The sequence below is a fragment of the Symphalangus syndactylus genome, chromosome 23, assembly GCF_028878055.3.
Source record: "Symphalangus syndactylus isolate Jambi chromosome 23, NHGRI_mSymSyn1-v2.1_pri, whole genome shotgun sequence".
Lineage (NCBI taxonomy): Eukaryota > Metazoa > Chordata > Mammalia > Primates > Hylobatidae > Symphalangus > Symphalangus syndactylus.
Genome location: NC_072445.2, coordinates 41,316,406 through 41,330,982, shown reverse-complemented (window position 1 = coordinate 41,330,982; position 14,577 = coordinate 41,316,406). Strand labels below are relative to the sequence as shown.

General features: G+C 42.0%; 1 long non-coding RNA gene across 3 annotated transcripts in view; it reads right to left on the bottom strand.

The window, feature by feature from the left end:
- The window catches only part of LOC129473837 (uncharacterized), a 35,508-nt gene that overhangs the window by 6,943 nt on the left and 13,988 nt on the right, over nt 1–14,577 (bottom strand). For 2 of the 3 annotated variants that reach the window (XR_010119115.1, XR_010119116.1), the window contains one exon: nt 7,181–7,314. The exons of the other annotated variant lie outside the window; for it this stretch is intronic. This is a non-coding gene — a long non-coding RNA (uncharacterized lncRNA). The remainder of the gene's footprint in view (nt 1–7,180; nt 7,315–14,577) is intronic. 3 annotated transcript variants of the gene reach the window in all.

Genomic DNA, 14,577 nt, shown 5'->3' with positions numbered 1-14,577 from the left:
CATTTTTTAATGGGGTTCTTTTTTGCTTACTAAGTTCCTTATAGATTCTGGTTATTAAACCTTTGTCAGACGCGCAGTTTGCAGATATTTTCTCCCAGTCTGTAGGCTGTTTACTCTGTTGACAGTTCCATTTTCTGTGCAGAAGTTCTTTAGTTTAATTAAGGCTTACTTGGCAATTTTTCGTTTTGTTGCAGTTGCTTTTGGAGTCTTCTTCATGAAGTCTTTGCCAGGGCTGATGCTCAAAATGGTATTTCCTAGGTTTTCTTCTAGTATTTTCAGTTTTAGGTTTTATATTTAAGTCTTTAATCCACTTTGAGTTGATTTTTATATATGGCGAAAGATAGGGGTTCAGTTTCATTCTTCTGCATATGGCTATCCAGTTATCCCAGCACCATTTATTGAATAGGGAGTTCTTTCCCCATTGCTTGTTATTGTCAATTTTGTCGAAGATTAGATGGTTTTAGGTATGTGGCTTTATTTCTGAGTTCTCTAACCTGTTCCATTAGTCTATGTGTCTTTTTGTACCAGTGCCATGCTGTCTTAGTTATTGTAACCTTATAATTTGAAGACAGGTAGTGTGATGCCTCCAGCTTTGTTCTGTTTGCTTAGGATTGCTTTGGCTATTTGGGCTCCTTCTTGGTTCCATATGAATTTTTGAATGTTTTTTTCCTAAGTCTGTGAAAAATGTCATTGGTAGTTTGACACTGAATCTGTAAATTGCTTTGACTAGTATGGCAGTTTTAACGATATTAATTCTTCCTATCCAGGAGCATGGAATGTTTTCCCATTTATGTAATCTGATTTCTTTGTGCAGTGTCTTGTAAAATTCTCATTGTAGAGATTGTTTACCCCTTTGGTTAGCTGTATTCCTAGGTATTTTATTATTCTTGAGGCTACTGTGAATGAAACTGCATTCTTCACTTGGTTCTCAGTTTAGATGTTATTGGTGTATAGAAATGCTACTGATTTTTGTAAACTGACTTTGTATCCTGAAACTCTGCTGAAGTTCTTTTTCAGATCTAGAAGCCCTCGGGAAAAGACCATGGAGTTTTCTAGGTATGGAATCAATATTTATGAAGAGAGATAATTTGACTTCCTCTCTTCCTATTTGGATGCCTTTTATTTCTTTCTCTCACCTGACTGCTCCAAATAGAACTTCCAGTACTATGTTGAATAGTAGTAGTGAGAGTGGGCATCCTTGTCTTGTTCCAGTTCCTAAATAGAATACTTCTAGCTTTTGCCAATTCAGGATTATGTTGGCTTTGGGTTTGTCAGAGATAGCTCTTATTATTTTGAGGACTATAACTTCAAACCTAGTTTGTTGAGGGTTTTTAACATGAATGAATATTGAATTTTACCAAAAGCCTTTCTGCATCTATTAAGGTATCATGTGGTTTTTGTTTTTAGTTCTCTTTATGTGATGAATCACATTTATTGATTTGGATATGTTGAGCCAACTCTGCATTCCAGGGATAAAGCCTACTTGATCATGATGGATTAGCTTTTTGGTGTGCTGCTGGATTTCATTTGGTAGTATTTTGTCGAGGATTTTTGCATATATATTCATCAGGGATATTGGCCTGAAGTTCTTTTTTTCTGTTGTGTCTCTGGTATCAGAATGATGCTGGTCTCATAGACTGAGTTAGGGAGGCGTCCCTCTTTCTCAATTTTTTGGAAAAGTTTTGGTAGGAATGATACCAGCTCTTCTTTATATGTCTGGTAGGATTTGGCTGTGAATCCATCTGGTCCAGGACTTTTTCTGGTTAGTAGGCTTTTTATTACTGATTCAATTTTGGAACTTGTTATTGGTCTGTTTGGGGTTTCAATTTCTGGTTCAATCTTGGGAGGTTGTATGTTCCCAGGAATTTATCCATTCTTCTAGGTTTTCTAGTTTTTGTGCAGAGGTGATCATAACAGTCTCCAAGCGGTTTTTGTATTTTTGAGTGGTCAGTGACAACGTCCCCTTTGTCATTCCCGACTGTGTTTATTTAGATTTTCTCCCTCCTCCTTTTTTTATTAGTCTAGTTAGTGCCTATCAACTTTATTTATTCTTTTGAAGAACCAACTTTTGCTTTCTTTGATCTTTTGTATGGTTCTTCTCATCTCCATTTTGTTCAGTTCAGCTCTGATTTTGGGTATTCTCTTCTGCTAGCTTTGGGGCTGGTTTGCTCGTTTATTTAGTTCCTCTAGATGTGATGTTAGGTTGAGATCCATCTTTTTGATGTGGGCATTTAGCACTATAGTTTTCCCTTAACACTGCTTTAGCTGTGTCCCAAAGATTCTGGTATGTTTTTATCTTTGTTTTCATTAGTTGTAAACAATTTCTTGATTTCTGCCTTAATTTCTCTTTGTTTACCCAAGTCATTCAGGAGTAGATTAATTTCCACTTAATTATATGGTTTTGAGAGATCTTCTTGGTATTTATTTTTATGGCACTGTGGTCCAAGAGTGTGGTTGGTATTTCAGGTTTTGTTTTTTTGAGATGAGTCTCACTCTGTCAACCAGACTGGAGTGCAATGGCATGATCTCAGCTCACTGTAACCTCCTCCTCCCAGGTTCAAGCAATTCTCGTGACTCAACCTCCTAAGTAGCTGGGATTACAGGCGCATGCCACCATGCTTGGCTAATTTTTATATTTTTTAGTAGAAATGGGTTTTCGCCATGTTGGCCAGGCTGGTCTCTTGACCTCAAGTGATTTGCCCACCTCAGCCTTCCAAAGTGTTGGGATCACAGGCGTGAGCCACTACACCCGGCCTGTATTTCAGGTTTCTGGAATTTGTTAAGAATTGCTTTCTGGCCAATAAAGCAATTGTGGTCAATTTTAAGAGTATGTACCATGTGCAGCTGAGAAGAATGTATATTCTGTTTTTGTTGGATAGAGAGTGCTGTTTTTTGTTTTCCATTTGCTTGATAGATCTTTCTCCATCCCTTACTTTGAGGCTATTGGTGTCCCTGCATGTGAGATGGGTCTCTTGAAGACATACAGTTAGGTCTTGTTTCTTTGTCCAACTTGCCACTCTATTAATTGAGGCATTTAGCTCATTTACATTCAAAGTTAATATTGATATGTGCAGATTTGATCCTATCATCATGTTGTTATTTGGCTGTTATGTAGACTTCATTGTTTATTTGCTTTATAGTGTCAATGGTCTATGTACTCGAGTATATTTTTGTGATGGCCAGTATTGGTCTGTACATCTCAAGGTGGCTTAAAGCACCAGGAGAAAGCATGCACAACAGCCCAAGGTGAAGCTCACTTGGCAGCTGAGAGTGAGTTCACACCTTGTACTCTAAAATGAGGAAGTGCTCTTTTCTTCTCACTCAAATTAAAGAAGACTGAGAAGCCCCTCAGCACTTCACTGCGCTCCCCACCCCCCCGCCCCACACCTCCCCCCTACTTTGTGGTAGATTCCTGGCACTTGAACTCTCTACAGGCCCAGGAGAGAACAACTTTCTTGAGGTCCTAAGGATACCTCAGAATCATCCTCAGAGTTAATGGAATCTTCTGTATTTTCTGTGGATTTTGATTATCTACTTTTTTTTCTAACTTCTGTGAGATTAGAGAATTGAAAGGCTGTCATATCACTGGAACTCAGTCAAAATGTGGTGTCTTCTCCAATATTGTCCAACTAGAAGATGTGCGAATCCTACCTGATATAAGAACTAAGAAATATGACTACAAACAAACTAAAGGGAAAATAAGAGAAGAACTTAAAGAATATTTGGGAGTTTTAGGGAGGTCATAACTGTAATGAGCTAATGTCATCCATATGTCCAAGGGAAAGTGAATCTGAATTTACAGGGCAACTTCTGTGGACCAGGTTCCTTCACACATAATTTCAAGTCATGCTAAAATGAATACATCCAAGGAAAATTTTACCATACGTAACTTATGATAAGGAAACTTATGCTTAGGAAGATTAATTAGGAGGTTAAGGTCACCAAGCCTCTAGACTGTTTCACCAGGACCCAACCCAGGTCTGGCTTCTGTTTGGTTTTGGAGTATGTGTTATCCCCACTCCATCATGCTGCCTCTCCAACCTGCAGCCCAGTGCCCAGGGGACAAGGGTCAGGCCAAGATCAGAAGGGACACTAACACCAACAGGCCTGGCGAGGTGGGAAGTACAGGGAAGGGGTGACTCCAGCTTACTCTTCTCTCCCTCCCAGAGGGACTATCAGGGCCACTGGCATTGTTGGGTGATAGAAGTTGTAAATACAGGGTAAGGGACATGGATGACACCATCTCCATATGCATATGTGATAGAGTGGCAGGCCAGAAGTTAATAGCCACATCCAGGGAGCCAAGGATATAGTTCCCAGTAATGGGGCTTGTGTTCTGCTCTCAGGGCTGATGAAAGAGGATGGAAGTTGTACTTTCTGTTCCTCTACTTCAGTAGAAAGTAAGCTAAAAGGAGAAATTGGGAGACAGAGGTTTACAAAAGGAAATTTATAATGGGGTCATATCAAGATAATTCAAGAGGGAAAATAAGACAAGGTGGCTCCTTCCCTGAATTGGTGACACAACACTAATCACTGTCCCTACACAGTGGCTGGGCCTGACCCCAACTACAGGAGCTCAGCTGTCTCTACCCTCTGGGGGTAGACAGGAAGCAGTGGTCATGCTACTGCAGCCTAATGACTTGAGATTAGAATTGGCCATTGCCCTGCTGCAGGGTGTGTGCCCAGCACACTTTGACAGCTTCCTTCTCTGTTCAGTCTTGAGAAACAAGTAACACTAAATAAGGAAGGTGAAGCTACAGAAAGTCCTGACTATCAGAAAATGTTAACATTCAGGGCGAGGAAAGACTTTAGAAATCATTCCAAATTTCATGGGGGTAAATCAATTGTAAGGGCCATTAAGGTTGGCAAGTGGCAGAACATGGATGCAAACCTACGGCCCTTCACTCCTCCTCCAGTGCACTTTCCACCATGCCAGGAGGAAGGGTAAAGAGTAAAGGTGCCAGGGGAAGGGCTGAGGCTTGTCTCCTTCCACTTCTTTTCCTCACAGAAAATGTAGGATACAAATGGAGCGGAAAATTTAGGCTGCTGGAAGCTACGGGTCTGCTTCAGATGGATCTATTCTTTTTCCTGGGTTCAGTGAAGTTATTTGGCCATAAAGCCCTAAGCCATGTATGATCATAACATTTTAAGAAACAGAAGCCAGGTATTAGAAGTTTCCGTTTTCTGTATAAATAGTTCAAAGTATCTCAATGAAGTTTAGGTATTTAAAAAAAAAAACAAAAAAAAAAACCCAACTTTTAAGAGCATTAAGTATTATGAGTAATAAAATAAATACTTATAGCAATGGGGGTTTCAGGACAATTTACCTCTTGAACATAAGTAGATATGCTCAAGAAAGCTATCCCAAGGACAGGGTTGCATGCACAAAGATAAGAGACCAAATTAAGTTCCACAGTCAAAACAGACAGCCCTATTTCCTTCCTAGTAGCATCTGTACAACATAAATAGGTATTTGTGAATGAAGTCATGAAAAGATCCTCAAAGGTCTGTGTTAGAGCAACTGTGGTTAAAATATGAGAGTAGGAAAAGTGAGATTCTCCAGTTAAGTTATTAATAATTCAGACAAGACTTTTTAGAAAGATGATCATCTTTTATTTCTTTCAGGAGCCATGGCTATCGACCTGGAGAGAGGCCAAAAGACACCTAGGCTTTCTGTAAACCAAAAGTTGAGGTATCCACATCAGTCAGCAGTGGCTTCTGCAGCAGCAGCCACAGAAAGTGAGTAATGGAAACAAAAGGATAGAGATATACAGGAAGTCCTCTTTCCTCACCTGGAGAAGAAGACAGGAAAAAAAATAAGGTCAACCCCACAATCAAGGTAGAGCTGCTCTAAAATCTGAGGTAGCCAATGACCAACATAAACCACCTCACCCTTCTTTGACTCAGCTTTCCTGTAAAGGAGAAACCACATTGACCCTGGATCAAAATCCCCAGACAGTAGAAGTGACCTTGGATTTCAAGAAAGAGCAAATTACCTCTGCTAATGCAGATAAAGACGCCACCATTTTTGGTCTTCAGGATTTCACAGGGAAAATAGTCCCATTCTTTGGCCTCTATTAGCCAGAGGCCCAGATGACCCTGTGTCCCTGAGATCAGACATGGCTTTCCCATGGCCTCTTATGAGAACCTGCCCCGCAATAAGTGTTTTTGTTGTTGTTGTTGGTTTGTTTTTTAGACAGTTTCACTCTTGTTGCCCAGGCTGGAGTGCAATGATGCGATCTCAGCTCACTGCAACCTCCACCTCCTGGGTTCAAGTGATTCTCCTGTCTTAGCCTCCTGAGTAACTGGAATTATAGGCGCCCCCACCATGCCCGGCTAATTTTGTATTTTTAGTAGAGACGGGGTTTCACCATGTTGGCCAGGCTGGTCTTGAACTCCTGACCTCAGGTGATCTGCCCACCTTTGCCTCCCAAAGTGCTGGGATTTCAGGCATGAGCCACTGTGCCTGGCCGCAATAAGTTTTTAATTACCAGAGTCAGTGGTTCCTATCATTGATTGAGCTTACTGACTGGACAATGAGAGGGTCATATGTGGCTGTCTCCAGCCATTACATTAAGGTGACACTTGAGCATGACATGAGGTCTGCATTCTCTACAATCAACTGGATCTGTCCCACTGCTTCCCACCAGGAGCAGAAGCATGCTTGTGCCAGTTCCTAAACATCATCATTTCATTTTCAGCCCACAGCCCTCCCCTGCTCAGATTTCCCACCATCTAAGGCAGCAATCCTCAAATGCTAGTGTGCACAAGGATCTAAGGCACTTGCCAAAAATGTAGATTCCTACACCAACCCCAGAGAACCAGACGCAATCCCTCTAGGGTAGAGCTTGAGAATTTGCTTTGAAAAAAGATCTTACATGTTTTTGGATAACACTTAAAGATGGTCCTAGAACAGTGCTTCTGGAAATTTTAATATGTAAGCAAATTAAGAGCAGCTTGTTAAAATGAAGACCTTTAAAAACTTGGTGCGGGCCTGAAATTCTGCACTCATATGTTCTCCCAGAGAAGCTGAGGCTGCTGGTCCTTTTGGCCACACTTTGAGTCACCAGAACCCAAAGGATTTCCAGCCTGTATCTGGGCCCAAGAGAGCAAAAGTGTCACAAACACACACAGTTTTAACCTTCCCTGATTCTCTGTGAAGTAGAATCTTCTCCCTTACCTCCAGTCAGACAGGTCCCCATGGATAAGGGGGTACTGCTCTGCCTTGTGTGTCCTCAGTTTCTCTTTTTGGAACTCTGTTCTGATCTCAAGCTTCCACTAGACCTGCTATTAGAAGTGCTGAACACTGATTTTCTGTGAGTATAAAGTAGTTAAAAGAAAAAAGAAATATATGTAAGGCTGTAGAGTTTCCATCTGCAGACATCAAGAAATGAGTATGAACTGTTAGGCATTCCCCAAGATTGTTGTTCAAAGATCCTCTCAAGTTTGAGACCTCAAATTCTTTCAGGTGATATTCATATCATTTATTCTTTTTTTTTTTTTTTTTTAAACTTAGGAAGTGAGTTGCAGCAAGTTTTCTCCTGAAAGAATTGCAAAGATGAACCGTGGCCTCTTTCTATATTCATAATTTTTGTCTTAGCGTTAAAAAGACTCCCCCAAGGACAGAAAATTGTACCTAATGATACAGCCTACAGTGCATGTTGTTCCTTTTGTCTATAGTACCTTCTACCTCTGGCTCAAATGCACTCTGGTCACTGATGCAACTCCAGTTCTCACAGCTTAGTAAATTATTGTGTAGTGATCCCGTCTATGTCCCTACTTCCCCAACCAAATTTTCTGAGCTATGCCAGGGTGAGAATGTGGCCCTTTTCATCTTGTAATTCCCAAAAGTCTGTGGTGGAGTGCAGAGATGACCACTAAATGAAAGAATCACTTGTACTGGTTGAAACAATACCAATAGATACCTTAGGCTCTGTGGTGAACACAGATCAGTAAATAAATGTTGGGCAATCTTCCAGTCTCTCAGTGTCCCACGGGATATTTGTTCCCCCATAGGGAGCACAGCTAGAGGTCCTTTACCTACCCTGCAGGGACACTGATTTGCATGGGGAGGCCTAGTGCAAGGCCTCTGCTGGGTATGAGCAGCAGTACAAGCCTTTGAAGGCTGTGTGCTGTTCAGAACTTGGAGCTGGTTGGGGGCCTCCGATGCCCTGTGCTGACAAGCTGGCCTGGGGCTTCTCCCCACTAGAGTCTTCTCTGTATCTCAAGGTGTGCACATCTCTTCCTGGGCACACAGGCAATGGGCTAGACAAGCATCTCTCTCCTCTAAGGCTTGTCACCAAGCATTCCTTCCAGGGGGTGGGGTTTGGAAATTCCCACTTAATATAGCCCACCTTCTGTCATTTGATATTTTCTAACACTGGAGTGGTGGTTCCCAATCTCTTCACCATCAAGGAGGCTTAATTTCTTCCCTCTCTATTTTAATACGGTTTTAACTACCAAACAGAATCCTCTAAGTGATCATTTGTTTTCTTATACTGTTCATCAGAGAGATGTTTAAGATCAACATGAAGATGACAAAGTTACATCATTTGCTATTAAATATTGGAAAATACATCTCACCCCATATTGAGATCCTAGTCTGGGCTAGCTGAGTTATGGGGGCTGCTAAAACTCTAGTAATAGCAACAGCTGTCTGCCTTCCATTCTCCTGCTATGGCAGACACTTCTTTCCCTTAGAATCAGACCCCCAAGATATATGATTCATAACCTTATGGCTAGAAAAAAGAGGATATGATCATTCTACAGGTCCCTTGCTCCCTTGAATTATCTCTCCTGCGCCCATTAAGAACAGGCACATGAAGAAAGAAACCCAGGGTTGTGCCACAATCGCACAAAAATCTGTCCACAGATAACACCTCAAGGAGGTAGGGCCTGCCCACCTGAGTCACCGTTGTCTACATAATGCAACCTAGCCATCCTGCTTTGCATTTAGCTATTCAAGACTTTTGTAACCAGTCCATGTGGTATGGGTTTTGTTTTCCCAATTGTACCCTGACTGAATCACTGGGTATCATGTCAGAGGAGGGGGACCTATTTAACCTCTCTTCCCTGGTGTCCTGGAGCCCAGGGGCTCCTATGTGGCAATGGGTGCCAGATACCTTTCCTCAGCTAGGATATAGGGGTCCAGATTTCCATAATATCTATAGATTGATTTATTTAAAACTTATTTGTTGTCAAAATACAAATACCCTGGGCTTAGGAAGAAATTAATACTTATCAAGACTATGTCAAATAAAAACAACTACCACTAACTGAAACTGCTTAGTTATCAGATATATTATACATATTACTCCATGTAATCCTCCCAACAAAATGATGTCATCTAAGAGCTGAGAAACTGGGGCCCAGACCAGTGAAGCCCCATAGCATAAGTCACACAGGCAGGAAACGGTAAAACAAAAATTCACACCTAGGTCTTCCTGGGCTTTGCCACAACGCACACTGGCTTCTTCACTGTGGATATTGCCTGACGGAATGAGACTCAAGTAATTACAACGATTCAATCAGAAGGGAAAAGCTGACATGACCAGAACTAGAACACAGCCCAGGGAATGCAAGTCTGGGTAGATCGTGGTACTCGAAGCCCAAGGATCATTTGAAAGAGGTTTAAAAAAATAAAAAAAGGAGCAAAATGCACAAGTGAAATGGAGGTGAAACTTAGCTTAATTTTTACTTCAAAGACTACTCAGCTCATTTTGGGAATGTGAGGGGAATTAAGAAGATTTTGGATAGGTTTGTAGGAGAGGCAAGGTGTGTGTGGTATATGTGGAAACAAAGGGAAAATTGTATCCTAGACTGTATCCAATAATTTTCTGGGACAAAAGAGAGCAAATGTAGACGTGGGGAAGTAGTAGCTTGAGTGGTGTCAGATGCCAGAAAGAAGACCAAGGGAAAAACCTCTGATGACCACGGGGATAGTGTAAATTGGGTAGCAAGAGGAAGGAGGACTGCAGAAGTTCAAGAATGATGAGAATTGAGGAAATGAAGATAAACACAGACAACTTCACTGCAGCAAAAGATAAGATGGTGTTACACAGGTAAGCAGGATTAAGAAATGGCTTTTTTGTTGTTGTTGTTTTATTTGGAGTCTCGCTGTGTCGCCAGGCTGGAGTGCAGTGGCATGATCTCGGTTCACTGCAACCCCCGACTCCCTGGTTCAAGTCTCCTGCCTCAGCCTCCTGAGTAGCTGGGATTACATGCATGCGCCACCATGCCTGGATAGTTTTCGTATTTTTAGTAGAGATGGGGTTTTGCCATGTTGGCTAGGATGGTCTCGATCTCCTGACCTCGTGATCTGCCCGCCTCAGCCTCCCAAAGTGCTGGGATTACAGGCATGAGCTACCGCACCTGGCCTGGCTTTTTTTTTTTTTTTTTTTTAACGGAGTCTAGCTCTATTGCTCAGGCTGGAGTGCAGTGGTGTGATCTTGGCTCACTGCAATCTCTGCCTCCCAGGTTCAAGCAATTCTCCTGCCTCAGCCTCCTGAGTAGCTGGGACTACAGGCATACACCACTGCACTGGCTGATTTTTGTATTTTTAGTAGAGATGGGGGTTTTGCCATGTTGGCCAGGCTGGTATCAAACTCCTGACCTCAGGTGATCCACCCACCTTGGCTTCCCAAAGTGCTGGGATTACAGACATGAGCCATTGTGCCAGGCCAAGAAATGGCTTTTAAAAATGCTGATTTGACAGCAAAAGAGAAAGAAGTAGAGGAGAGATTTATGATTTTAAGAAAAAAGAGGAATATGAAAATATCCAACTTTAAAAAGAGTTATGATCAAGACTATAGTTGGTGTGGAATAGGCTATTTTCCTAGAGAAATATTTTGGAATCATTTGTCTGTCTTCCCAGATATGGGCTCAGCTTCCTGTAACAAGAGATCATATTGGTCTTGATCACCCTATATCCATGGGAACTAGCACAGTGTCTAACACAGAACCTTAATAAAACTTGTTTCCTACGGACTCTTTCAGTATTTGGAAAGTGAACGCTTAATGGGTATCTTCAATGCTCCACGCCCTTCCTCTATTGCAGAGATAGGGTAATTTCCATGAGGAGTTTGTAAAGATCTGGGTTTCTGAAAAAGGTGCAGTCTCAGGTCAACAACACAGAAGGATCAACTTTGCTCTTTTCACCAGCCAAAGGGCAGATTCTAGAAAGATGGTTTTAAATCTTCTCTTCCTGCATTTGTAAGTGTGCAAAGATGCCATGCCTTTATTTCTCTAGAACTGGTTTTTCTTCCTCACAAGTCTCTCATCCATAACCTTAGTCCAGCCTAAAGGACAAGACCATGAGGAACCTCAAACACCCTTCCAAAGAGATTTAGATTTTACTCAAGAGGTGAAGGGGAATCATTAAAGATGACTGAGTAGGGGAATACTAGTCAGAGTTTTTTGTTAGAAATATCACTAAGGAGGCCATACAGGGGAAAGGCTGGGAGTGTGGCAAGAGAGTGAGACCAAATGCTCAGATAAAGGTAGGGAGGCAATTGTTATAGTCCAGAACCGAAATAGGGCAGTGGAAGTGGAAATGGAGGGAGGGGACAACAAAGACATGTTTAGAGATATCAGAAATTGACAATTAAAATAGGCATACAGGGAGGGAAAACATATCTCATTAATTAAGAAAGCAATGGCATACTGGATACCAACAGCAAATAGCAAAGAAATTGTGTGTGTGTGTGTGTTTTTTAAGGGAAAAAAATGAGGATAAAGGGAAAAGAAAGTGATGTCACTAGCCCTCCAGGTAATGATAATCTCCAAGTATCTCTTCCCAGTAGTTCCATACTTAAGGGTCAGGATCTCCATCCAGGGATCTTTCTGTGGTGTTCTAAAGGGGCAGACTGAGGACTTTAAGGGCTATCACTTTCAGGTGACTTTCTAAGCAGGAGAATTCATGGGATGAGGAGGACATGCTTGTTCTTTACAGATTCACTGAAGTGAATCTGGGGGCTGATCGATGATAACACTGTGTTGATCCCAGAGATGACAAACAGGCTGAGTGTGAGATAATGGAGTTCCTGAAACCCCTATGATGAATATGTCCACCTTTCCTTTTCATCAGCTGCTAGTCCCTATCTCATCCTTCTCCTGTCCCAACCCCATTATTCCTAAATCTGAGCTCAGGCTTGCCAGCACCTCTAGGAGTAAATCACAAGACTGAGACCAGAGCAACAAGAAAAGCAGAGACAAATGACTCAATAAGACAGCCACAGGAGGCGGGGCAAGGTGGCTCATGCTTGTAATCCCAGCACTTTGGAAGGCCGAGGCAGGCAGATCATGAGGTCAAGAGATTGAGACCATCCTGGCCAATGTGGTGAAACCCTGTCTCTACTAAAAATACAAAAATTAACTGGGCATGGTGGCATGTGCCTGTAGTCCCAGCTACTGGGAGGCTGAGGCAGGAGAATCACTTGAACCTACAACGTGGAGGTTGCAGTGAGCCGAGATCATGCCACTGCACTCCAGCTTGGCGATACAGCAAGACTCTGTCTAAAAAAAAAAAAAAAAAAAGACAGCCAAAGGAAAGGGACTAGGAGAGAGAGAAATGCAAAAGAATAGAAAATCTGGGCCAGATGTAGGATTACATGCCTGTAATCCTAGCACTTTGGAAGGCCGAGGCAGGCAGATTGCCTGAACTCAGGAGTTCGAGACCAGCCCAGGCAACATGGCAAAACCTCATACAAATACAAATACAAAACACTAGCTGGGCATGGTGGTGCATGCCTATAGTCCTAGCTACTTGGGAGGCTGAGGCATTAGAATTACTTGAACGCAGGAGGCGGCGGCAGTTGCAGGGAGCCAAGAATTCACCACTGCACCACTGTATTCGAGTCTGGGCAACAGAACAAGGCTCTGTCTCAAAAAAAAAAAAAAAGAAAGAAAGAGAAAATCAAACTCTATCACCATCACCTGGGTAGTTCCCTCCACTCTCCTATGACTTCCAATAAGTCATTAGCAGATCACCTATCATCTCTTTAATTTCTTCAAAAACAAATAAAATCTCAAACTTGCATTTGGGAAACTGAGAAACTTTCAGGAAACACAGAAACATGTCTTCAGGACCTTGGACAGCAGAAAAAAGGCTCTTCCCCGCCCCATTCCCCCATCTCCCCACAACACAGGACACCCACGCCAGCAAGACTGCTGAGAAAATGTGACATCTCAACATGCTGATGAGGGAAAGGATGAATAAAGGGCCATATAGTCATCAATGGAGAGTGTTCAGGGGAGGTATGAAGACTCAGGCTACAACAGTCAAGAGGAGCCCTGGGCCCTACAGAATGCCTAGTCTGACTTCCTAATACTCTGAGCCAGAGGAGGACATTCTCTACACCTACATTACAGCCAACTTGCCTCTTCAGACATTGATTTTTAAAAGACTATATAGAATAGAATATTGACACTTTTTCAAATTCCTTGGGGAAAAATGCATAAAAATATAACTTGCAGTTCACGGATCTAGAAATAGCCTTACAAGTGATAAAGAAAATTTCACAAAGGTAAAATATCTCATCAAGGTAGAGTAACACAAGAGCTGTCGACCCAGGATTAGTCCTTGGACATCCTGACTTCTGTGCAGTGTTTTTTTCTTTATAGTTGGTGAGTGGCTAAAGATCTGGATTCTTCTTCTAGCTCTGCCATACACCAGATGTGTGACCTCTGGCAAATTACTCAATCATGCTGAGCCTTGGGTTCCTTCTTTGAACTAAGCCCCCACCCCCACCCCATGTGTCAGGCACTGTTAGGGAATGAAAAACAAAATCAATCTCCATGCTAAAGTAGCTCTCCAGTGTAGCACAGTTCAGATATGAAAAGATCAATAATCCAACAATACTAGTTAAACATATAAAAGTAGTACAGAGACAAACAATAATAACCTGACATTTAGAGCAAGATTAGGAGGGCTTCACAATATAAGCAAAGGGAAATCCAGGAAGAAGAAACAGTAAAAGCATCAAGCGGTGTGACAGGGCATTAGATTTAGGAAACCATCAATAATTTAGTTTTGATGGATGGCAATGGTGGTGGGGAGAGACATGGGGTAATGAAACCTATCATATACTGATGTTGTGGAAGTCCAGTGAGTCACTATAGATAATCATTAGCTACTATTATGCCAACAGCTATCCCTATGAGAAAAAAATTCCTTAATTTAACATTTATAGAAAACCTCTGTTTGCTCCCTGTACTAGGGGCAGCTCCTTTTGGTCCCTTCCTAAAGAAATAGAGCCAGTTTGAGAAACAGGAAAATCAAGTTCCACACTTTCCTAGTCTATGACACACCAGTCAAGAGGTAAAAGTGCTTCCTCTATCAATATCCTGATTCTTCCACTGAAATGTCACTTAGTGGAGCACATCTTTTACTTGTGTGATTTGAAAACAAGGCTTTGCCTAAAGACCAGGGTATGCAAGAGATCACCTCTGGGACGATCTCATGGCACTGAGCACTCAAGCAAGGTGGTAACATAAGAGTCAGACTTGATAAAAGTCCATTTCCCAGGACCACTTGACAATAAGGGCACAGAAGAGTGCTCTGAGAAATAATCTTCATGC